Genomic DNA, 24,636 nt, shown 5'->3' on the forward strand with positions numbered 1-24,636 from the left:
ATCTCTTTCACGAACATTATATTCAGAGTAAGCGGAGTGTGATGCCTGCTTGGAAGGTAAAGGAGGAATAGTGGGACATTGGGTACCTTGAGTGGTTAAAGAGGGCTTCCCTGAAGAACCCTCAGACTACCTTCCAGAACCCGGAATTCACTAGGAAATTGATACATTTTTCTTGAATCAACTATTATTACCATGAGAAACTATAAAGTTAAATAGAGATCTTGGAATCACCCTTTACTCTTTTATCCTCATTCCCTCATTTAACCCATTCCTAACCTCTAAGGACTCAACCTCCTAAGTAGATTTTGAATTTTTCATTCTCTATCCTCAGTGCATCCTAGGTCCAAGGTCCATGGTCCAAGGTATTGGTATTTTAGCTTTTACTCTTACCACCTCTCTACTCCATATTGAGCTTTAAAAGCATTGATTGTTTCATGCCACACAAACTCACAACCACCCACTTATGAATTTACAATATAAATCTTTTCAGTGGTCCATGGCAGTCAGGAATATTACAAACTCCTTAGTGATGGCTCAATAACCTGCTCTGCCCCTCCTCTTTATTCTCACCTGGGGCCACTCTTGCCTTGATTCATTATGTTCCAACCATAAAGTAATAATCTCGTCCTCCAAAAAATTCTCTCCCTTTTCGCATTGTCTTCCCCTTGGAGCTCTTATTTTCCTTCCTCTCTTCCTCTAGATTTCAGTGAGGCCTTCACTGACCTATCCCCATCACCAAGAAAATTAGATGCACCCTGCCTTCATCATTTTGTATTTTTTGATTTATTTTTATTATTTCAGAGTATTACAAGAATACACACATTTTGGTTACATAATTTGCATTTGTACTTTTTAAGTAAAAGTCATAAGTGTCCCCTTCACCCAGAATACGTGCTTTGCACCAGTTAGGTGTGGATTTACCCTGCCTCTCCTCCCTACCCCACCTACTTGATTTCCATTGAGTTTTACTTCCGTATGTGCACATAAGTGCTGATCGGCCTGGGTTTGTCATTTTGGTTCATAACAAACTATTTTTTCTTCAGAGGCCTGTCAAATTTTGTTGGCATGTTTATTTAAATGTGATTTAATATATGTGTTCCATTTAAAATGGAGGCCCCAGGAAGAGAGGGCTCATGTCTGATACAGTTGTCTGCTGAATACTCAGTTCCTAGCCCAGGACTGAAACGTAAGAGACCAAGAATACTTGGTGATTGAATGAACAGAGTAGATCCTGATGTTGGTTTTTACAATAAGCAGTTCATTTTAGAAACTTGAATCAGACTTCACTATGTGTTCTCTTCATTGTATTTATTGTAGAGAAGTAAATCATAATTATCTGTCAATAAATTTCTCATTAAAGTGTGTCAGATTAACTACTTCTCTCTTCATGGAGTAATGTTCCAAAGTCAGAATTCCTGCATTTCCCTTCAACCATACCTTAACCACTTCCTCTATATCTCTTGGAAATGGATAGAAATATATATATACATATACATACGTATACACACACACACACCCATATAAATATACACACATGAACACACAAACTTATACATATATACACATGTATGTATTGAGAAAGGATAGACACACTTTTTTATATATATAATGTAGGTGTGATATGATATATGTATAATTATAACACACCTTATTTCTCCAATGTAATCACTCAATATTCAATTTCCTAATCTCCCAGGATCCAGACTTTGCTGCTCTTTCAGGGTACACTCTAATAGAAATCCTATGAGTTAGCAATTGACATTTGACTTGTTTTATGGACACAAGTTTCCAAGTTATCCTTAAGAGTTAGACAGTATATTTCCACATTTGTTTTCTGTGATTATTTTTCTCCTAAGTGACTATAGAGGGTAAACTCATATTTTATGTTGTCTTTCTAAAGGTGAAAGGTTCATGAGTGACAGTCAACAAGCAAATATAAAATTTTAAACTTTATTTTATCATACCCCAACTTCACTAAACAGATATATCCTCTTCCAAGATATTAAATGACGGCATCTCACCACATTGCTCACATGGTACACATATACTCCGTGATCAGTGATTGAATCTAATAATATTTGAAATCCATTGAAACTGCACATTAAAAACAGTTGTACCTGTAAATAATCCAAGCTGTTTAAGCTTACTGCAAATGCATTCACACCACACTTTTTAAAAGTTGTAAATTATAATGGCATTTGTCAAGCTGTCCCTCCATCTGGAAGCACAGACAAATATCAGGTGTTCCACATTAATTTTTTGTAGGCTTGGGAAAGACATCTCTAACCTAGCAGTCTGTAGTACATAATAAGTATTGTTATTATTTCCATAGTCAGAGTAGGGCTTAGGAGTCATCTTTAATTTCACATCTGAAAAGTTACTCAATATTACAAATTCAGAAACATAATAAAAAATCAGATTTCCATATGCCTTTATTTTTCTCCTGTACTCTACCATTAAGCATACTTTTTGAGTGAGGTCTGCTTCTTGGAAGATGATTTTGTCCCAAAAGGTCAGAGCCTTTGAATGCTCACAAGAGCCCCTTTTTCCTCCATGTGATTTTCTAAGGCCAAATTAATTCCTATCCAAACTGATTGGTAGGATAATGAGTAAAGATCAGTTGGGCCCAAATATTTCCATTATTCCCACTCAAAAAGACCATATGGTATATATTAGTTCATATTTTATGCAATAAACTTTGTATAATTTACTCAACTACACAGATAATATAGTATAAACATATGTATACACATATGTAGTATAAACATGTATTATAGAAATACCATAAAAGGCACAGATAACACAGAAATACTACAAATTACTCCTAGAAATTTATTCTATTATTTATTGGGTTCTATTTTTCCAGGCACTGTAATAGGCATTAGTGTACCTCACTGTACAATGAAGACGCAGTCCCTGTTATCACAAACCCCTAACCGTTAGCTAAAAAACACAAACTGCCACTTAGGGATTTTGAGTCAGTGGCTTAACTGAATGGATTAGTACGAGGGTCAAAGGTCCAATGTATGCAATAGTACTTTATAAATTGCAGTGTTATTTATGTAAGTTAAATATTAACAATTTGAAGATATGATTCTCCAATGTACACATGCTGGTAAAACATAATTGGTGCATAATTACCTACGAAATTATTTTGGGTAAAAGGCAGTGTGAATGGGAGGTTTATAGACTTATCTAAGGGAAAAACATTCTTTAGAATGAGTATTCCTGGAAATAATTCTCCTCACTATTTAGAGGCCTTTCTCTCTTACCATCAAAAGTTGCCATAATTCCAGCTACTGGCATTTCATGTGGTTTCTTTGTTTTCTTGCTAGAATTTTACCTTTTTATAATTTCAAGTTTACTGGTATCTGGGACTGAGGCAGAACTTTGCTTTAAATTATGAAATACATGTTGTTCTTTTTGATCATCTGTAGTCGGTGCTATGATGTGCTTCCCAGATTCTCACAAATCCCCTAACCCTTTCGAGACTGAAGCACTCCTTCCCTCAGCTACTAGGACTATCGGTCGTTGGCTGCTCTCGGCTGAGTTCTTCTCTGGAAATTGCTCCTGCATAAGAGTCGTCTCATTCAAGGATGTTTGTGGGGCGATCGACATCCAAAGACTGGCCATTGCTTCAATTCTAGACATCTTTGAGGGGCTGTCCCAACTTCAGAGTTCCTCAAAGGATCAACTGAGACATTTGTTGGGACTTCAATGAAGTTCACCTTCTTGCTCTGTCCATCCTGCCTCATTCTTCCACTCTCACTGGTCCTCATCTGGACAGCACTGCCCAATAGATACACTTCCTGCTTGTACATTTCTATCACAGAGTCTGTTTCCCAGGAAACCAACACTGCGTTGTTACGCTGTATGTTATTTAATGTATATAAACTATTGCATGGAAAATATATTTCATTACCCTTGTGTTTGTACATAACAATTAACTCATGTAAAAAAATTTGTCATTTGTTTCAATATTCTGAAATATTTCTCTATTTGTTCATTTTTATCACATAAAATTCTGTGTCTATTACATGCTACTGCATGAAAGTAGCATGAAAAATACCGGAGGCACCATCACAAACAAAACAGAAGTGAACTGTACGCTCACTTCTGAGTGAGTGAAGTGAGTTATAGAGATGAACATGTACCAAGTAATCACACAAAAATACACGCAAAACATGTAGTAGTTACTGTAAATAATGATATCAAGGGAAAAAATGAGAGTGGGCTGTTAAACAAAGAAACTGGGGAAATGAGGGAAGAAGTTTTGAGAAGATGATCTTGTTGTTGAGACCTAAAAGAGTGAAAATGTAAAAGGCAAAAAGGAAGGGATTAAAAGTATTCCACAATCCATGGTAACACATGCACTTTGGGTAGCCCAAGCACAAGGATTACTTGAGACCAGGAGTTCAAGTCTGTAGAGAGTTGTGATTGTGCCACTCGCTCCAGCCTGGGCAGCAAAGTGAGACGCTGTCTCTATTATAAAAGCAAATTTGAAAATAGTGTTTGGAGCAAGTGGTGAAATCTGCGTAGGCTCCAGGTCCAGAGGTATCCCAATAGAAGGGAAAGAAAGTTCTGATGGGTACAGTTCAGTCTACTAGTGGGAGAAATGATTCAGGGTGATGCCTCAGGGACAAATATGCCATATAGTGTTTTAGTCTTCACTTAGGGTTTTGAATTTTATTATATAAGAAATGGGAAGCCATGGAAGTTTTTGAAAGCAAAGGAATGACAGGATCAAATGTGTATTTCAAAGTATCACTCTGATTGCAACACATGTGTAATTGCATATTCGTAACAAAAAGACACACTTCTAGGGATGTGCTCAGTTATTTCCACCACTTGCTTGCTTGGGTGGTAATCATAAGTACCATTAGAAACCAAAAAAGTAATTTTGTACCGTGTGCCAATGGCACTGTTATTTAGCATGTTGTACCTCTTAAAAAAGCTGATCTCTGTTTTTCATCAGAGGCTAGAAAGAAAAACTTACTCCTCAGACGGATTTCTATATTTCAACCCATGGTTATCTTTCTATTTTCTATCATAAAACTATAATCACACCATTTTATACATCGGAATAATGAATGAGTTATTGTTTTTGTTCTACGTTTGCTTCCATGATTGCCACTGCCCCTAGACAAACTATAACAGTCCTTAATGTTTTAGAGTGAGTCTTTTCTTTTTATACTCCATGCCTAAGATAGTACCAGGTACATAGAAGGTACATAAATATTTATGAATAATTATCATCTTCTTCTAAAATCTTACTGCAAATAGTCATTACTCTCGTGCTCTCTTTTAATGAGGCGGAAGAGTATAGAAGCCTCATATACAAATAGATAAAGGTAAAGGGTGTCAAAGGCCAATTTAGAATAAAAGGAATACAAGTGCTTGATAAAAACGTGCAAGTTGGCTTGGGGCCTGTAGTACAGTGTTTAAGGCATCGACCAATACCCCGAAACTGGTGGGTTTGAACCTGGCCCAGGCCTGCTAAACAACAGTGGCAACTGCAAACAAAAATGCTAGTCCCAGCTACTCCGGAGGCAGAGGCAAGAGAATGCTTAAGCCCAAGAGTTTGAGTTTGCTGTGAGCACTCTGTGGCATAGTGAGACTCTGTCTCAAAAAAAAAAAAAAGTTGACTCAACCCAATTGGTAATTAAAGCAATGTCACAAAATTGTGAAGACATAATCTTTCGCATATTAAATGGGCTTTTTCTGAAAGTGATCAAGGTATAGGGACTTTTTCTGAAAGTGATCAAGGTATAGGAAATTTAACAGGCTCATAAAATTTTATAATGAGTAAAACCCTAGTATAATATATAAGTAGGACAGTTTAGCAATACCTACCTGTCCTAATCTACAAGGGCAGATTAATACATTTAGCTGCTATAACAAAATACCATAATATGGATAGCTTATAAACAATAAAAGTTTATTTCTCACAGTTCTGGAGGTTGGGAAGTCCAAGATCAAGGCATTGGCAGATTTGGTGTCTGGTGAGGACCCACTTTTTGGTTCATAGATTGCCCCTTCTTGCTGTGTCCTCAAGTGGTGGAAGAGATAAGGTAGCTCTTTAGGTCTCTTACAAGGGCCCCAGTCCCACTCATGAGGGCTCTGCCCTAATGATATAATCACCATCCAAAGGTCCCCATCCTAATATCCCCACAATGGTGACTGGTTCGGGTTCAACATGTGAATTTTGAGAAGCCACAACATTTAGGCCATAGCAGTAGACAAACATTAAATATGTTACATTTGTGCATTTTCTTTGACTCAGAAACTCCATTTCTGATATATTTTTAAATGTTATTGTATTCAAAATTTACCCCAAAACATGATTCGTTTCAAAGTTGTTTATACAAGATTAAAAAGACAAGAATATATATGCCTTACAACAGATAAATGATTAATAATTGATTATTAATATACAAGTGTTTATGAGTAACTTATAGATGTGCTGAATTCATATAATTCAACTTAATGTAATCATTAGAAATAAGATTACATAAGAATATTAGCAGAGGAAGACATATCTTAGTGTATCTATATAGATTTCAGGAATATATGTCAATAAATCAAATAAAATGAGATCATAAGGTCTAAATACACATGGACAAGTCACAAACATGTATTAAGTAATTATATAAAAAGTAAAAGTTTATTTGAAAAGCTCCATTGCATCACAAGCAAATATACCAGTGCATATATTTTTTATAAATGTATGTGCATGCATAAATGTAAAACTCTCATTACTTCTACCCTGGTGCTTAGCACATACTAAGCATTCTGTAATTTTTTATATGAAGTATTTTACATGAAAAATACCAAAATCGTCTATAATGTTCTACAATCTACTCCATATATGATAATTATTAAAATAATCACTCTAAGTACAAATTTTTTAGGAGTTAAATAAATTGGCAAATAGCAAAAACTATTTAAACTTGATCTATCTAGAAAAAAATCATCTGAAAGTTTGGATAATGTCCTATTACAAAATAATGATCATGAAACAATGATCCTCTCTGTCTTTAGCTCCAAACCCATTTCACTCAGTAGGAAAATATCCAGACAGTGGCCTGCAACACAGGTAGGATGTAGCTTCTTGTTTCTTCTCTCCCCTTAATTCTTCCTATTCTTGTTCACTCCAGTTCCAGCCATATAGATTTCCCGCTGCTGTTCCTTCCACTTGCAATGATGTTCCATCAGATACCCCAACAGCCAACCCTCATCCGCTTCAGATACTTGCCTGAAAGTCACCTTCTTAGGAAGATCTTCTCCAACCACTGTTTACAATTGTGGCTCCTACTTCTCATATTCAGTACCTCATCTTTTCCTGTTTTTTCTCTATAGCATAAATTTGTTTTAATAATGTGTGGGTTCATTATTCGCCCTCGTCACCTAGAATGTAAGTTCTTTGAGGTTTCGTTCGCTGCTATATCAACAGTATCTGAACAAGTGCTTGGTACATGCTAAATTCTCAAAAAATATTTTTGAATAAATATCTGAAACAGATGGTAGGCTACCTTCCTTTATCTTTTCATACTTCTGTATTAGCATTTGATATATGTATTTAATGTTGTACATTTATGTGTCTCTCTCATCCACTAGAGAGAACTGTTCAAGGACAAGGACTATGTATTATTAGTTGTTGAATCTCTCAGCTTATATATATAGTGTCTAGAATTAAGTAATGTGATCTAAATACATGTAGTAAAGGTATTAAAAATCAACATATTTATGTACTTCCCAAGAGTACCCATCCCAGTGATTTTTTTCTTGTTGAAAAATTGAAATTTATCATGTATATCAATCTGAGAAACTCTGAGCGAAAGCTTACACTGAAACATAGTTCCCGTCCTGACTCATTTCTTAACAACTCACTTGACAATACTTGATAAATGTTTATGCAAAGTACCTATTGTATTTTCAAAAATTCAGAAATATTTTCCATTTTCTTATTTCTTGTCTTCAACAGATTCAAAGAGTGTCATTAGTTTTGTTTTTCCAAACTCTCTCTTCCATTTATCAAAAATATTATTAAATTATATTGTTAATATTTGCATCTACTATGCAGAAATTATGAGAAACATTATTTTGTAGTTTGTATCTTAAGCAGAATAACCATGCCTCACATATTTTAACATTTGTTAAGAGGAACTTGTATATTACATGTTTATGCCATTGTATATGTTGTGTGCGTCATATATATGCACATATACTATGTACACATATATGTGTATTTTAAACAATTCAGCATACTTTTTCTAATTATTGCTCAAGAGCAGTCATCACCAAACTCACAAATTCAACTATCTTGTTTAAGGCTTCAAATAAAGAGCTTATAATTTTTTGTTTTCTTATTCATTTTGGGGGGAGAAAGTGTTGGAAGATACTGATTGCTAAGACTCTTCCAAGCAGCACACATACATTTCACAATGTGAACTTTGATAAATGTCCAAATGGATTTTAAAACTAAGTAAATTGAATTGCTTTTCGAGTCCCATAATTTATTCCAGCCATCTGTGTTACACGCACACCCATTTGTTTCTTAAGGCCTTTATGATTTTTTTTTTTTTTTTTTGCCCATCCTCCTCCCTACCCAGCGCCACCTTTAGGATATAACATCATTACCATATATCAGGATTGACTTCAGCCTCCTAAAGAATATAATACATCTTTGAGTTGAGAAGCATTTTTCAACATAACTATTTGCAATTTAGAGATTAAAAAATGTAGAACCAAAAACATTCTTTTGGCATGATGCTTTCTATTTAAAGGCCACCAAATGTTTCTTTCTGCGAGATTGTATTGAGCCGTTGGGATCTTGGCATCCACTATTGTTCCAGGGAAAGATTTTTCCTGGCCCACACTTGTTGTTCCTGGATAATGAATGACTAGGGTATGTGGACACAGCCACCTTCCCATCTGTACTAGCCTTAACTACCATTGATTGCAGCCTTGCAATCCTCTGTTGAACCATGCATACTTAATCATTAATTTTACTTAGAGCTGATAAAGACAGCTGACTTTATTGATCATCTACTGTATGCCTGTAACATTACATATAATCTCTGATTTAATTATCATAATAATCTGTTTTTCAAGATTGAGAAATTGACACTTCTATGTTTTATTAGAGTTTATGATGCCTAATTTCCTTTCTGTGTTGCTTTAGTAGGAGTTATTAAAACAGTAGAAAATTGGAGATTTTGTTTCTTTAAATTCAGTGTAATTTATAAAATGCATTTTTAATTTTATTCATGGAGAATGATACTAAATTTTAAACTTCACATTTTGTTAACCAGTGCCTTTAACTCTTCATATGACATTAATTATCATATAGTAAGAAAACTGAGATTCAGTAATGTTAATGCTATATCTCTGCAAGACTAGGTCCAGGCCCTGAATTCTTAAGCAAAATGCCTATAGTCGATACAACTTCTATTTTACTAAATAGAATAATATGCTTCTCTACAGAATGTATTTTGCTATTCTAGTCTGGTCTAGTCTACCATAATCATGACCTATCATAATCTTGGTGTTTACAGAATAATATCTGTTATCATGTTTTTTGTGTTACAAAAATATATAGGTGTGTTATGTCATTTATGACTGTATCCATATTACATATCACCATATCAGCGATACCCTAAGTAAATATATATATGATACATAATAAATTCACAGATAGGTAACGAGTTCTACCACAGATTTTGACACAAATACAATTAATAAATACTAAGTCATCTTTTGGACTAAGCTAAATAGCTAACATAAATTTCTAATAAACTCATATGATGCATTGATACAAGAAGCAATTTATACTTCAGATTGTCCTGAGAATAAGACAAATTTGACTCAAGTGATAAAAATAGAGAATGATTAAAGAGTTTGTGACAATTTAGCCTTGAGAAGGTAAAGCTAGTGAAGTTTGAATAAATTATTGTATTTAAATAGGATCTTTATAAGCATACCAAGCTATTGTTTTCTAATTGACATCAGGTCAGGAAATGGTTTAATAAATTATGACAGTTTAATTGAATATATGAAAAAAATTCTCTATGTCAGAGATAAAATATTAGCATGGACTTGTACAGAAGATATGAAGTCTTCATACTTGGAAATTTGTACAAAGAATATAAACAACCATTTATCCCAGTTCCAAAAAGGCAAATGACTGGACAACATGATCTGAACTAGTTATTTCTAGTTTTTTTGTTTTTAATGACATCATAATTCTTTCTTTCCTTTTCTTTCACTTTTCCCGGCCATTTGTACTACCAATACCTTAAAGCAATAACGATTTCTGGATTATTTTTTAACACATCTGATTATAACATATTAACTACAATTTCTCTTTTACATTCAATTGTCAAGAAGTTAAAATAGTAACATATCTGCAAGTCTTTCAGTAAAACTGCACATTCCAATATAATCACATATAGCAATTAGAGTGATTTAATCATCACTCTCTTCTATTAAAACCCTATCAATGGATACTCATTAAAATTAAAGACAACCCCCCGTTCCTTTGAATAATCTAAGATGACGAAATGATCTTTCCCTCCCCACCTCTCTGATCTCACATCTTCCCCATTCTTTTCCAGCTAACACATCAGGCACTGGGGTATTACTTTTTAATCCAATGTACCAATTTCTTAGCTCTTTCTATTCTTTGGCCTTGGATTAATACCAAAATGATGCAGACCAACCATTCCATGATGTGGGATCAGGATATTCCATTGATAGAACACAGCACTGCAAACTTTGCCTTCTCTCTTTCCATCACGTCCCCCAGAGGATGAGCAGGCATGTCTACACATACACACCAGTGCTCCTCAATTTGTCCTAATAATGTTTCTCACATTACACACACTGACTTATATTTGTGTTTATATACATGTTTATTGTGAGCTTATCTTTGTCTACCATGAGTATTGTGCATTTTCTGTGCTGCTTACATCTAGCATAGTGTCTGGGATATGGCAGACCTTTAATAAATACATCTTTCATTTCTATTTCAGTTTAAAAGTAGATGTGATATGATTTCTGCAATGTCAAGCTTTGATGAAAAAATATTGTTTATAGTTGTAACTATTGCCAAAGTCAGTGTAATCCTGAGTGAATATTATGCTTGCCATCCATATGGTTCATCATCATGGAAAGTGAGCTGTAGGCTAAAGGTGAAGTGGAAAGTGTTATCTGCAAAAATAATTACCATTTATTATTTCTAAAATTAAATCCAGGCTACTGTCTTTAGGTAAAAATGTGTTATTAAAATGAACTTAACAGGAAACTTCTTTTATCTCTATAAGAAACCATTTTCTGTTTTAAAAATGTGATTCTCATTCTGATGTGAGAAGAATTTATTCTGTTCCTGATCTTGAAAATTTCATTGCCATTTGCATGTTGCCTGGAATACAAATTGTACTGAGTAATCAATCAGTGTTTAATTGCGGCTCAAGTAAACCCTTGTAATCAGACTTGCTGTAAAAATGTTAAGGTGCGCAGAAAGCAAGCATAAGGTGGCATTTCCCCCTCCTTCTTATTATGCCTGTGTAACTTCCATTAATACTAATAGGAGGCACAGCTGGTCGTCAACAGGAGATTACAGGTTGCTGTTTAAATCATATTTTATTTTTATACCTTGGCAAGATTTATGTATTGAAATCAGGTGGCCAGATTTTTGCTGTTGTTAAGAAATCTTTTACTCTGAAAGAATAAAATTGGGGGTGGGTGGGAATTGAGTCTCACATTTTTTATTTTAGGAATATAAAGACTCGAAATCTAAGCACCAGCTTGCCCTTATACAGCAAGTCTGTCTTATTCTTTAGCACCAGCTGGAGTCCCGTTTCTAATTTGCTGTGAAGAATTAAGTGATTTGAGACCCATACCCTGGAGTATTTGACCTCCAGTGTCAACCAGCTAGCTTGTAATTCCCTTGGCTGGAAAGTTTCTCCAGAATTGATTTGAACTAACATCAGTTAAAATACTCTGCAATATAGTAGTAAATATCATTGCAAATCTGAGTAGGATTTTATAGCCATGAAAATAAACACACTGTAGAACATTAAAGGAAATAGTTTAGGAGCCTGCAGAGCCTTGATGATCAGATATGTTGTGATAATAGAACCTTTTACCTCAAGGTCGTCAGGTGAGTCTGGCACGGTTGGATGGCTTCCCTGGCTGAAGATGGTTGTTTGTAGCATATGCGAACTGTATCAGGGCTCCCGAGCTCATCTCTTTGTAGTCAGGCACGTTTGTCATAAAACAGCCCTTTCTGTTATTCTCAATTGCCACAGGGTTGACAGTCCTGAGAATAGAAGGTCTCATAAGGACAAAGTTAGTGCAGTGTCCTCTTCACTCCAGTGTAAGCCAGTCTCCTTCCACCTCCACGTTCATTTCCTCACACTGCTGCCCTCATCTAAATTGTCTCCATTGTTGTTTTCCCCCCTCTATTTCTAATCTAACCCTTCACATTATTTAAGGTTTACCTTCTCCCTCTCCACGAAACTTCTCTTGGAAATTCCTGTCGTCGGTTGGAATTCCTGAATTTCTTTAGTACCGATTACTGGAAGTTGGATGTAATGCCACAGTGGCTAAGTGGTCATGTCAATAGTTATGGAAGGAAAATTAGGAGAAGGACTCCATGACAGCCGGAAGAATAAGTATCAATCACCATCACTACAACTCGTAAGCTCCTCTGTCCTTTTTCTCCCTTTATTTCCCGCCTCTCCAGTTTTCACTTCAGTTAATTAACTATATCCTATGGAATTCATGTATCTTGTTCCTCATCCCCAAATCTCACCTTCTTGCTCATCCTAGAAACACCACCTACAAACAACCTATGGTACTGGTGCCCATCATTTGCCACTGTCTACCCTAACTTACTGAACTCTCACCCTAAGCCAGGAAGGGTATCATCAACTTACAGCCAGGGAAGTCTATAAACTAGGTCATGCTGCAATAACAAATTACTCCAGAAATTTCGGAGGCTTAGGATCACGATGTTGTAAATCGTCCTTGTGTTACATATCTCAGGTGGGTTGATAAGAACTCTCTGTTCTACACAGTTATTCAGGGACCTCGGTTTGTAGAGACAGAGTCTCACTTTATCACCCTGGGTAGAGGGCCGTGGCATCACACAGCTCACAGCAACCTCCAACTCCTGGGCTTAGGCGATTCTCTTGCCTCAGCCTCCTGAGTAGCTGGGACTACAGGCGCCCACCACAATGTCTGGCTATATTTTTTGGTTGCAGTTTGGCCGGGGCCGGGTTTGAACCCGCCACCCTTGGTATATGGGGCTGGCGCCTTACCCACTGAGCCACAGGCGCTGCCCTTTTTCATTGTACTTTCTGGAACACCTGATCTCCTCTGTAACTGTAGCAATTTAAAAAGATGTGGAAGTTACTCACCTCAAAATTAAATGCTTACACCAGAAACAACACATGTTGCTTTTACTCACAGTCTAATGGCTGGACCAAGTTACATTTCTTGGCCTGATTGAAAGGGGGCTACAAACTGTGAAGGAGCGTATGGACTAGGCTATATAACTAAACCTCCTAAATATCTTCCTGTAATATAATTCACTCAGCTTTATATTTAAAAAGGTTTTTCTCAAAGTATTGGATAAAAATAAAGGCACCCTTCCCTTTTTTAGGTGTTGGTAAGTACATGCTAATAACTAGCCTTAGATTTCAAACTTAAGGTTCACCAGAAATACAACTTAATTTATTCTATACTAGAAGTTAATTTTTAAATCCTTAATCAACCAAATGATAAAAACAAAATCTTGGCTAATCTGGTATTTCTTCTCTTTATCACCTAGAGTTGCTTCTAAATCTAGGGGATTGGTAGAGTGCCTTGCCCGTGAGGAGGGTGAGGCCCCTGGGCCTTACACTTTGACGTCCCTTTGTGGTGACTGATCAGGTGAGTGTTGTTCATTCTTCTCACTGTTTCATACAGCGGAGGACAATAGGCTTCTATTTCCTACAGACAAGATTCCTAAAACGTGTGTTTTTCTTCAGTCACTGCTGCGCCCCTATGGGCCACACAGGACCCTTATTCTGCTCCTCCAGCAACGTTCCAAATGTGTCAGAGACAGGGTGCTGATGAAGGGGTATAAAAGAGCAGGGCTCAGGTCCTTTGCTCAGACTCCCAGTAGTGACTAGTTTTCCATCCTTCATGGGAGGGATGGGGAGTGGAGAAAACAACTGATCACTTATTCTCCCAGTCTCATGATGTGGCATAACCTCAGGTTTTGAAGCAAAGAAGCTAAAATTCAACTTTATGGCTGGGAATGGTGGTTCACACCTATAATCCTGGCACTCTGGGAGGCCAAGGTGGGAGGATTCTTTGAACTTGGGAGTTTAAGACCAGCCTGAGCAAGAGTGAGGTGCCATCTCTATTAAAATTCACACAAAAATTCACTGAGTGTCATGGAAGGTACCTGTAGTCCCAGCTACCTAGGAGGCTGAGGCAGGAGGATTGTTTGAAACCAGGAGTTTGAGGTTTCTGTGAACTAAGCTGACACCAAGTCCCTCTGCCCTGGACAACACAGTGTGATTCTGTCTCAAAAATAAATAAATGATAAAAACATAACATTCAAATTTATTTTTTATTTGTGTGCTGTTTAAACAGCACTCAGCTGAAGCTATACCCCCGCTGAGGAGAGGAAAGGCAGAAAACAAGAAAAAGAGTTGGAAAACATGGGGAAAGGGTTGAAAAATACACACTAGTTCATCAAAATATGATTCTATCACAGATCAGATTTTTCCCATATATATTGTCATTGCCGTTGCTGTTTTTCATGTTGGAAGAGAGAATGCTGGCTGCCAAACTAATACCTCCTTTCTGGGAGAAATTGCCAAACCCGTAATACTTGCTGGCCAAGAGCTCATAGCTGGTTTGTTGCATGTAAGCTGGTCAGATTCTGCGCATGTAGCTCTGTCATCTAAGAAAACCTGAATGCCCAGTGCTTATTCAGATCCTAGAACCCAGATTCTATGTGCATTCCATAAGGGGCATCCCAATCAGGTTCCCAACGGCAGCACTTCACTTAGAGATTTAGGTGTCCCCAGAAATAAAATTTTAAAATACATTTTTAGAAGTGGGAAAGGTGATCATTATTTATTCATTTGTTGGTTGACTGAAGCTTTACAGTGGTTCTCAACCTTCCTAATGCCACGACCCTTTAATACAGTTCCTGTGGGTAGCGACTTTGGAAGAAGCATTTTGTCCATCTATCATTGAGGGACGGTGACTCATTAGGTGAGAATGTAATTCTCTCCCTCTCTGCATGTGGTTTCTGAGAAGTAAGCCCTACCATTGCATTTCTGAGGAGTCATTTTGCAGTCATCCTGCTCAGCAAACAAGACTATGTAAACACAAAGGGTGCCAAAAATATGTATACACAATTTAAGAAGGGAAAAACTGTGTGAAGATAGTAACACTCAAGTTCATGTTTGCCTCCTATAATTACAAGCGATACCACACACAAGATAACAAATGTTATTGGTATATATTGAGTATTACAATTTTAATACAGTTTTTTCCCTTTTTTTTGTTTTAAATGTGCTTACATTTTTTGGCATCCTCTGGAAATGAGCTTTTCATTTTGGCAGAGGATTTTCCAAAACAATAAGAATTTGAGGTGTGAATCCAAGTTATGAGAGAGAATGGGCAAAGATGGTGGAGGAGTTATGTGCTGGGAGGTGGTGGGGAAATGAAAGAGTTGCTCCTGTGTCTGGAGTAAGAATTGGAAAGGAGGAAAGAGGAGAAAAGGAGGCAGGTGCCACAGAGCAGAGGCTCTCTGAACAGGCAGAGTTTTCGAAGAAGGCTTTATGAGGCCTTGTAAAGATTGAGAACCAAGGTCCACTATTTTGAGGATTGTGGCAAGTGTCTCTCAGCTAAGCCGGGCACGGAGGGAGTTGGTCTTCCATTGGGGCCACAGGCCTCCAAGGCACTATGTTGTCTGGGTAGGAATTCTGACAAAAAATGGAGCAAGTAGTGGAAGATTGAAGTCTAACAGTTGCATTGTATAATCTTTTGATGATCCCTTTATTTTGTATTAACAATAGGCTTTCAATTTTAGAGTAGTTTTAGATGTACAGAAAAATTTTAAAGGTCATGCAGAGAGGTTCTATTTCCATTATTATACCGTATTACATTATTATGGTACAGATATTAAATTAATTAACCGGCATGGGACCACTGTCATTCACTAAAGTCCATACTTTATTTGCGTTTCCTTACTTTTTGCCTAGTATTTTTTATTGTCGCAGGATCACACCAGTATGCCACATTATAATCAGGAAGCAGGTCTCCTTAGGTTTCTGCTGGCTGTCACAGCTTTTTAGATTGCCCTTGTTTTCACAATCTTTCAGGTGGACTGCTCAGGTATTTTTTGAAGGGTACTGGTTAAATAGTTAGTAGGGTCTCCCTTATTAACTTATTATAATTCTCCCTTATTATAATTCTAAGGATTATACTAGTTAAGGATTTTTGGTATTAAGACCTCAGAGTAAAGTATCATCATCATCGCATCATATCACTAGTATCTTCTAGTCTATGTCCAACATGACATCACTGCTAATATTAAACTTGATCACTTGGCTGAGAAATTGTCAGGTCTGTCCACTGTAGTTATTCTTTTATTTTCTCTCTTTCCAGGCTATATATTTTAGAATGAAGTCACAATGGGAAGGACACATGTAATGTTTAGAAAAGAGAAAGATTAGTGGTGATAGGGAAGAGTGAGGAGGTATAGAATTTTATAAAAGTCGAATTTGGTCTATGTTTGGAAAAAGGTAGAGTTTTCTTTGATAGAAGGGACAGAGAATGGAAACACTGGGAGCTCTTTCAGTCACCTCTGGTGTCCCTTTGATAAACTCTCCTTGTTTTGTGTGTGTGTGTGTGTGTACATGTGTGTATGTGTCTGTGTGTGTGTATGTGCATGTGTGCGTGTGTGTGTATCTTAGCACTTCCTTCCTTTTGGCACTACAATACATTCTCTGTAGTATGTTCTCTGCCTCACTTCTGGAACCAACACATTATCCAAGGATCCCTGGTTCCTTTCATTACTTTAGAAACCAAGCTCTGGATACTAGAGTGCTCACTGGTGCCAGGGTATCATTCTTCTAGGCCTTCTCAGCTGACAGAGCAGAAAGATACATGTGCATAGACCAACCCCTGTGTGTATGTGTGTGTGAATATTCCCATATATATTCCATCTGTACTGTACGGATTACATTAAATAATGTACATATTACATTTAACCTGAGTTCATGCTGATGTCTCCAACTCTAACCTATTACTACGTGCATCATTCCAGCCTGTTCCTCTTCCTTATTAGTAAATTATCACACAAATGTTGAGGAACTTGTTTCCATTATTCACCATCTGTATACTTAATTGTTCAGTTCCAGTATATACATGTGGCAGTATCAGAATTGTTAACCCAAAACCCGATGAGAAGCAACTTTGTCAATACACTACAAGGCTTATGTACAGTGTAGCCTTTTATCTTTAGTTTTAAAGGCTTCGCTAATTTCTGAAGTGCATTTGGTCAGCACCTTCAGTGATGCTATTTCATCGTTTGTAATGTAGTTAAATGATTTTGTCATAGTTTGCCTTCCATCCTGGGATTCCTTTATCCCCGAACTGATTTTGTTTTATTTTGCAGGCATTAAGGTTTACTCTTTGTACTGTAAATTCTATTGCTTTTGACAAACGAATTTTATTTTATGTATCCACCACTATAGTATCATACAGAATAGTTTCATTGCCCTAAACTATTCTTGTATTTCATCTGTTCAAATCTGCCCTCTCCTGGAATCTTTGGCAACCACTGCTCTGTTTACTAACTCTGGAGTTGTGTCTTTTAGAGAGTTTTGCCTTTTACTATAAATGGAATTATACACACCAACTTCTTTCCCTCATTAATAGGCTTGTAAGATTTATGCAAGTTTTTGCCTGACTCGATAGCTCTTTCATTCTCACCATTAAAAGGTATGTCGTTGTGTGGATTCACACAGTTTGTCTGACTTTTTACCTGCTGAAAGTATCGCTGTTGCTCTCAGATTTTGTTGATTATATACTATGTATAAAGCTTCTTAAACACCCATCCCGGTATTGATTTTTAGCTTCATCATTTAACAAAATTTTATTGAAATATAATTCACATAAAATTTACTCGTTTCAAATGTGTATTTCAGTGTTTTTTTGTACATTCACAGTATGTATCAAGCTATATCCATTCCTCTTTATGTCTGGATAGTATTCTTCCACATGGATACACCACGTTTTGTTTTATCTTCTTGTCAGTTGATGGACATTTGGATTGTTTTCACTTTTTGGCTCTTAAGAATAACTTTTCTGCTGCGAATATTCCTGCTCTTCTGATTTGATAATAATCAGGCAGGATAAACATAAGCTATATAAAAAAACCAGGCATGGGCCCACAAACCTCGCTCTTTCCCTAGGTTTGGTTTTATACATGCTGGTGATAAGCCAGGCCCAATTTATTACACGATCATTTTGTGTGATTGTACAATGGCTGTGATTCCAGGTTATCTTTGATCAACCTTAAGAAAAATGACCGTACATTTAATGTAATAACTTTTGTAAATAATCAGTGCTAGTTGGCAGAGTTTTATCTAATGGCATAACCAAAATAGGGACATTTCGTGATTACAAGTTGTCATTAAAAGAATTGTAAAATTGCTGTATTTTGGTGGTGCCTGTGGCTCAGAGGAGTAGGGCACCGGCCCCATATGCCAGAGGTGGCCAGTTCAAACCCAGCCCTGGCCAAAAATCTGCAAACAAACAAAAAAAAAATCAGGAAAAATTGCTGTATTTTTATTTTCTAAAAAGAAAAAATAATAATTTTTCTGGGCTGGGCAAAGTGACTCAGAACTGTAATTCTAGTGCTCTGGATGGGAGGAGGGCCTTCAACCTGGGCCAGAGTGAGACCTCATCTCTACTAAATAGAAGATTAACTGAGTGTTGTGGCGGGTGCCTGCAGTCCAAGATATTCAGAAGGCTTTGGCAAAAGGAACTCTGGAGCCCAAGAGTTTGAGGTTGCTGTGAGCTATGTACTCTAGCCAGAATGCATGGTGACAGAGTCTGACTGTTTCTCAAAAAAAAAAAAAAAGAATAATTTTGCTATAAACATTTATGTAGAAATTTTTGCATGAGCATATGTTTTTATTTCTCTTGAGTACATATATGTGTGTATATGTGTGTGTGTGTGTGTACATCCATATATATATATATGTATACAAACACACACATGCATACACACATCCACCTATGAGTGGACTTCTGGATCATATGGTAACTCTGAGCTTAATTCTTTTTTTTTTTTTTTTTTGAGACAGAGCCTCAAGCTGTCTGGATAGAGTGCCATGGATAGAGTGCCATTCTGTGATGCCTGGATAGAGTGCCATGGATAGAGTGCCACGGACAGAGTGCCATTCTGTGATGCCTGGATAGAGTGCCATGGCATCACAGCTCATAGCAACCTCCAACTCCTGGGCTCAAGCAATTCTCCTGCCTCTGCCTCCCAAGTAGCTAGGACTACTGGTGCCCACCACAATGCCCAGCTATTTTTTGGTTGCAGCCATCATTGTTGTTTGGCGGGCCCAGGCTGGATTCAAACCCGCCCACTCAAGTGTACGTGGCTGGCACCTTAGCCACTTGAGCCACTAAAGCTCGCTGAGCCTGAGCTTTATTCTTTAAGAAACTGCCAAACTGTTTTCCAAAACAGCTGTACCATTTTACATCCCCCAACAATGTATGGAAGTTTCCATTTCTCCACATCCTCATCAACACTTATTTTTGTCCATCATTTTGATCACAGTCATCTGATGAGTATGAAGTAGCATCTCATTGGTATTTTGATTTGCCTTTCTTTAAATGACTTCTTTAAATGTTGAACATCTTTTATTCTTTTTGATGTGCTAATTTTTGTATGATTATAGTTTTCAAATCAGTTTGGTAAATACCCAGAACCACTATTAGAGTATTATGTGTTAAAATCATTATTTATTTATTTATTTATTTACTTATTTATTTATTTATTTGAGATAAGATGTTGCTCTGTCACCCAGGCTGGAGTGTGGTGGTACAATGGCACAATAGTAGCTCACTGTAGATTTGAACTCTGGAGCTTAAGTGATCCTCTAGCCTCAGCCTCCCAAGTAGCTTGGACTACACGTGAGCCCCACAGCACCTGGCCCCATTTATTTTTTATGTTTTATTTTTGTAGATAAAGGGTTTTGCTCAAGTGATCCTCCTGCTTCAGCCTCTCAAAGTGTTGGGGTTACAGGTGTGAGCCACCCCTCCCAGCCTATTTTTGTTTTCATTCAATCAAATAAATATGATTTAAAAAATCAGTATTTGTGACTTCTTATCTGTTACACACCGTGACAACTAAATCATTGTTAGCCAGAGAGGAAACAGAAAGCTCCTGCTGCTGTCTGTAGCTCTCCCCAGTGGAGGGAGGAGACCCATCATGTGCTGGGGGAGCTGGCAGGGGTCAGTATGCTTTCAGTGGCCACAATGACTGTGTGTGCTACAGGCATTTAGTATCTGAGGACCAAATGATATTTTATACTGTATGGAAGCACCTTGCACGTTTAATAAATGTTCTATCCCAAATGTCACTGAACATCGCAGACGAAAATAATAGCCAGATGCATGAGCAAATAGAAACTGAAAGACAGAGAAGTTAAAGGGTAGCGTTTGAAATCCGTAAGTGATAAAAGCAAGAATAGGAAGGAAATATCTGTGAACTGACAACTTTCTGGGACTGATAGGGAATAAGATTTCCTCCCTAAAGAAGTCTCGAACCTTAAATCACCTCTGCGATTTATGCATATCATAGTCATTTCACACTGACTTTTGGATCCCTTCAAATTCCTGTTTTCCTCATTTATATTTTGTGTCTTCATCCTGACTACCCAACATTATTTAGATTACCTAAAAGGGTATCCAGTCAGTCTTTGCAATCAAAATATGGTAATTAGCACTCCACAACCCCTGCAATAAAGATAGACAGAGGATGACAGCTGAGGAAGGTGTAACAGGTCTCACTTTACTCTGATGTTATTCATATCAACTAATAGGGCTAATATTTGCATTCTGATTCAATAAAAATGACAAAGAATTGTGCTATCTTTAAACATTAACCTGGCAAGGTCATTATTTTGGAAGCTTTGATTAATTATTTTTTCTATGCACTGCTAATCAGTTGCTTTCTAAGGTCACATGAAATTATGAAATTGAAGCCTATTTCAAATTAAATATTTGGGTAGGGGAAAGAAGCCGGAGGTTTGCATGCTTATCCTAAGAACAGGTGACACCTAGATTACAAGCAAGATAGGTTCTGTAGGTTTGTTCTTAAGTTGAATTTGCATGGAAGTTGGAATAGGTGTAATTATTACCTACAATGGCCTCCGTCCATAAGTGCAAATTGTATGTCAGTCAGATATTTGTAACTCACTTGGAGACTTACTGTAATAGTCCCTGTTGGTAAGTGCAAGGTATATGTAAGTTAGATGTTTGTAACTTGGAGAACTGCCTGTATGTGGAATATTACTCTGAAGTATTATTCAAAATTATTAAGTAGTAGTTAACATAGAAAAAATAAAAACTTCTTCACATAATTTCCACTGGTAGGAAATATGTATATAGAGCTCAAATTGTGGTGAAGTAGAAATATATCTGGAAAAAAAAAAGCCAAATCACACTTTGTACATATCGAAGCATTTAATTTCTATTTAGTTGAATTTTGCAAGTTGCCAAAATGCTAAATTCATTATTTCCCAGCAATTAGAGACTAGAGTACATTGTTCTATATTACTGACAGCCAACTCAATAAATAGTAATTAAGCCTCAGGGCAGTCTGTTCCAGTGGAGGCCCCAGTGAACCAGCTCCCTCTTATTCACCCCTATGTACAATTCCCTCCCATCTAATCCAGGCTGGACCATGATGTGCTTAATCAAAAGAAAATATCACAGTGACACAGGGCCTAAGCCCTAAAAAGTCTGTAAGTTTTTACTTTGGCACTCGTAGGAACCTTTTTGCACTCGTAGGAACCTTGAGCCTCCAGGCAAGAAGTTCAGTTATGCTTCTAGAAAGTGCATGTGAGAAGCATCAAGAAAATGAGGGGCCCTGTGACATCGTGGAAAGAGATTCCCTCCTGCCCCGGGCTGACTTTCCAGATGAATTCACCCCTCCTAGTGATCAGCAGCAAGACAGCAGGTGAGCCCAGGCCAGAATGCACAATTTTCAACAAATTAAATAGTTGTTGTTTCAGGCAATAAATTTTAGAGTGCTTAATTTTAAAGCAATGAATAACCAGAAAAAGCAACTATCGTATAGGCAGTGTGACGTGGTTTGCCAAGGAAGCACAAAGACTCGAAAATGAGCGAGTGATGCACGTTTGACTTCGGCCTTTGCAATGGAGTCTGGTTTGCATCTTTTTATCGAAATTTTGGGAATTACATTTTTATAAGTAATATATTTCAGCTATATTTTAGATTCTTCAGAATATGACCTGGAATACTAATTCTATTTAGCGTTTTTATGGGCAACTGAATTTTCACCTTCTACCCAGTCACTTATAAATAAACTTTCGGAGCACATGAATTGACTGGGTGTCACAGTAAGTCAGACAAGAGAGAGATTTGCAACCATTTGCATGATTAAAGAAAGTTGCGAGACACTTGATATCAGGATTGGATGAGAAAGAAAGGACTAGAATGAGCCAGGCATAAAGAAACAAGACAGATGTTCTAAAGGACAAGTGACATGTTCCGAGGCCTGGGAGCAGAGGCAAAGCTGACATACTGTAATATTGTAATATTGTAATATGTACCTGTAGGGTACCATAGCATTTGGTTTATAATCACACTGGATGGGTGAAAAAGATTTTTAAGAAATTACTCAAAGATAACTGAACAAGGAAATTACATGGTTTGGCCACATTTTAGAATTATAAATTTGGCAGCAATTCATTATAGAATGGGGAAAGATTCAAGAAAATCTTAAAAAGCCTTACTGGTATCCAATATTTCCAGAAGCGTTTTCTACTATTCAACAGATTAAAGTCATGTTTTGTTTGTTTTTAAGTCTTTTAAAAAAGTTAAATAGATTTAGGGGGTGCAAGTGGTTTTGTTGCATAGTTAAATTACATAGGGGAGAAGTATAGGCTTTTTTTTTGCAGGAAGTGTGAAAAATTTCATGTTAGAATTTATTGCCTCTATAAGCTTTGTACACCAAAAAATTATTTATAGGGTGGCATGGTGGCTCATATCTGTAATCCTAGCACTCTTGGAGGCTGAGGCAGGTGGATTGCTTGAGCTCAGGAGTTCAGAGACCAGCCTGAGCAAGAGTGAGACCCCAACTTTACTAAAAGAAAAAAAAATAGAAACACTAGTGGGGTGTTGTGGTGGGCACCTATAGTCCCTGCTACTTGGGAAGCTGAGGCAAGGGGATCGCTTGAAGCCCAAGAATTTGAGATTGCTGTGACCTATGATGATGCCATAGCACTCTACCCAGGGCAAAAAAGTGAGACTCTGTCCCAAAAAGAAAAATTGTTTATACACAAATATACTATCCAATGGGCAGTCCCTGGGACTAGTAAACAGGTCTGGCCAGAGTTGGGACTAGAAAAGCAAGTCCATAAAATCTGTCCAATTTGTGTTCCTAGAAGGACGAGCTGGGCTAGGATTTCTTCTAGCACAACCTGAATATTTTGTTCTATACAACATCATAGAAATTACCGGAAGACTTTCCAAATTAGATAAAGTGTTTTAGAGGGCTTAGCTCTTAGTTAAACTTCTTGGATTGGTCTCAGTGCTAATGTAGGGTGTCGGGGCATGTAGGAAACACACGAGACATTTTCTGTGTCCAGAATTGATGTGATATGTCCTTCTGCAATTCACAGGAGTATGTCACATTGCTTAGTTACAGGCTATTTATTTCCCCTTGAAATATGTAGCCACAAACTTTAACTCGGTAAAGAATGAATCAAACAAGAAGCATGAGGACTCTGTCTAAAACGCTAAGCCAGTATATAGAGAGGGTGGCCATAAACTTCGTGTGCAATTTTAAATTACACACTATTTTAAATTGCACACGAACTCTATGGACACCCTGTATTTTTAGATTTGTATACATTAGAATCTACATTATAAAATATGGAAATTCTTTCGATATCTAGAAATGGTGCATGTTTTTGGAAATGATTGCTCTCAATGGATATAATTTAGATTTTAGGTATTGTTTGTGATAAAATATTAAAGGTAGTTTTTGATTTGAAAGATTTAAATTGGAGATGCCTGTAGATTAATTTCAAAATTAAAAACTCATAATCAGATGTTAATTCTAATTCTTTTTACTGTCATGTAAGTGTAAAATTGTATTTTTTATCTCTAAGGTAACATAATGAACCATGAATCTAAGATTTGAAAAACTGTATACTAATGAACTTATAATTCCCCGGTGCATATGTTGGGAAGGCTTTTTTCAAAGCGTATCTGAAAGGATAAAGAATCTCTTTTTAGTGTTTGATTAGCAGCAAAATTAGTGAGCTAGAAACATTATTCATAATACAATAG

The 24,636-nt window shown here is 36.9% G+C and overlaps 1 non-coding gene across 1 annotated transcript; it reads left to right on the plus strand.

Moving 5' to 3' along the window:
* The first annotated feature begins 18,387 nt into the window (after positions 1-18,387).
* Positions 18,388-18,520, plus strand: LOC128587009 (small nucleolar RNA SNORA72). The gene has a single exon (XR_008380445.1). It is a non-coding gene; the product is annotated as a small nucleolar RNA SNORA72 (small nucleolar RNA).
* Positions 18,521-24,636: the final 6,116 nt, after the last annotated feature.

The sequence above is a fragment of the Nycticebus coucang genome, chromosome 5 (assembly GCF_027406575.1).
Source record: "Nycticebus coucang isolate mNycCou1 chromosome 5, mNycCou1.pri, whole genome shotgun sequence".
Classification (NCBI taxonomy): Eukaryota; Metazoa; Chordata; class Mammalia; order Primates; family Lorisidae; genus Nycticebus; species Nycticebus coucang.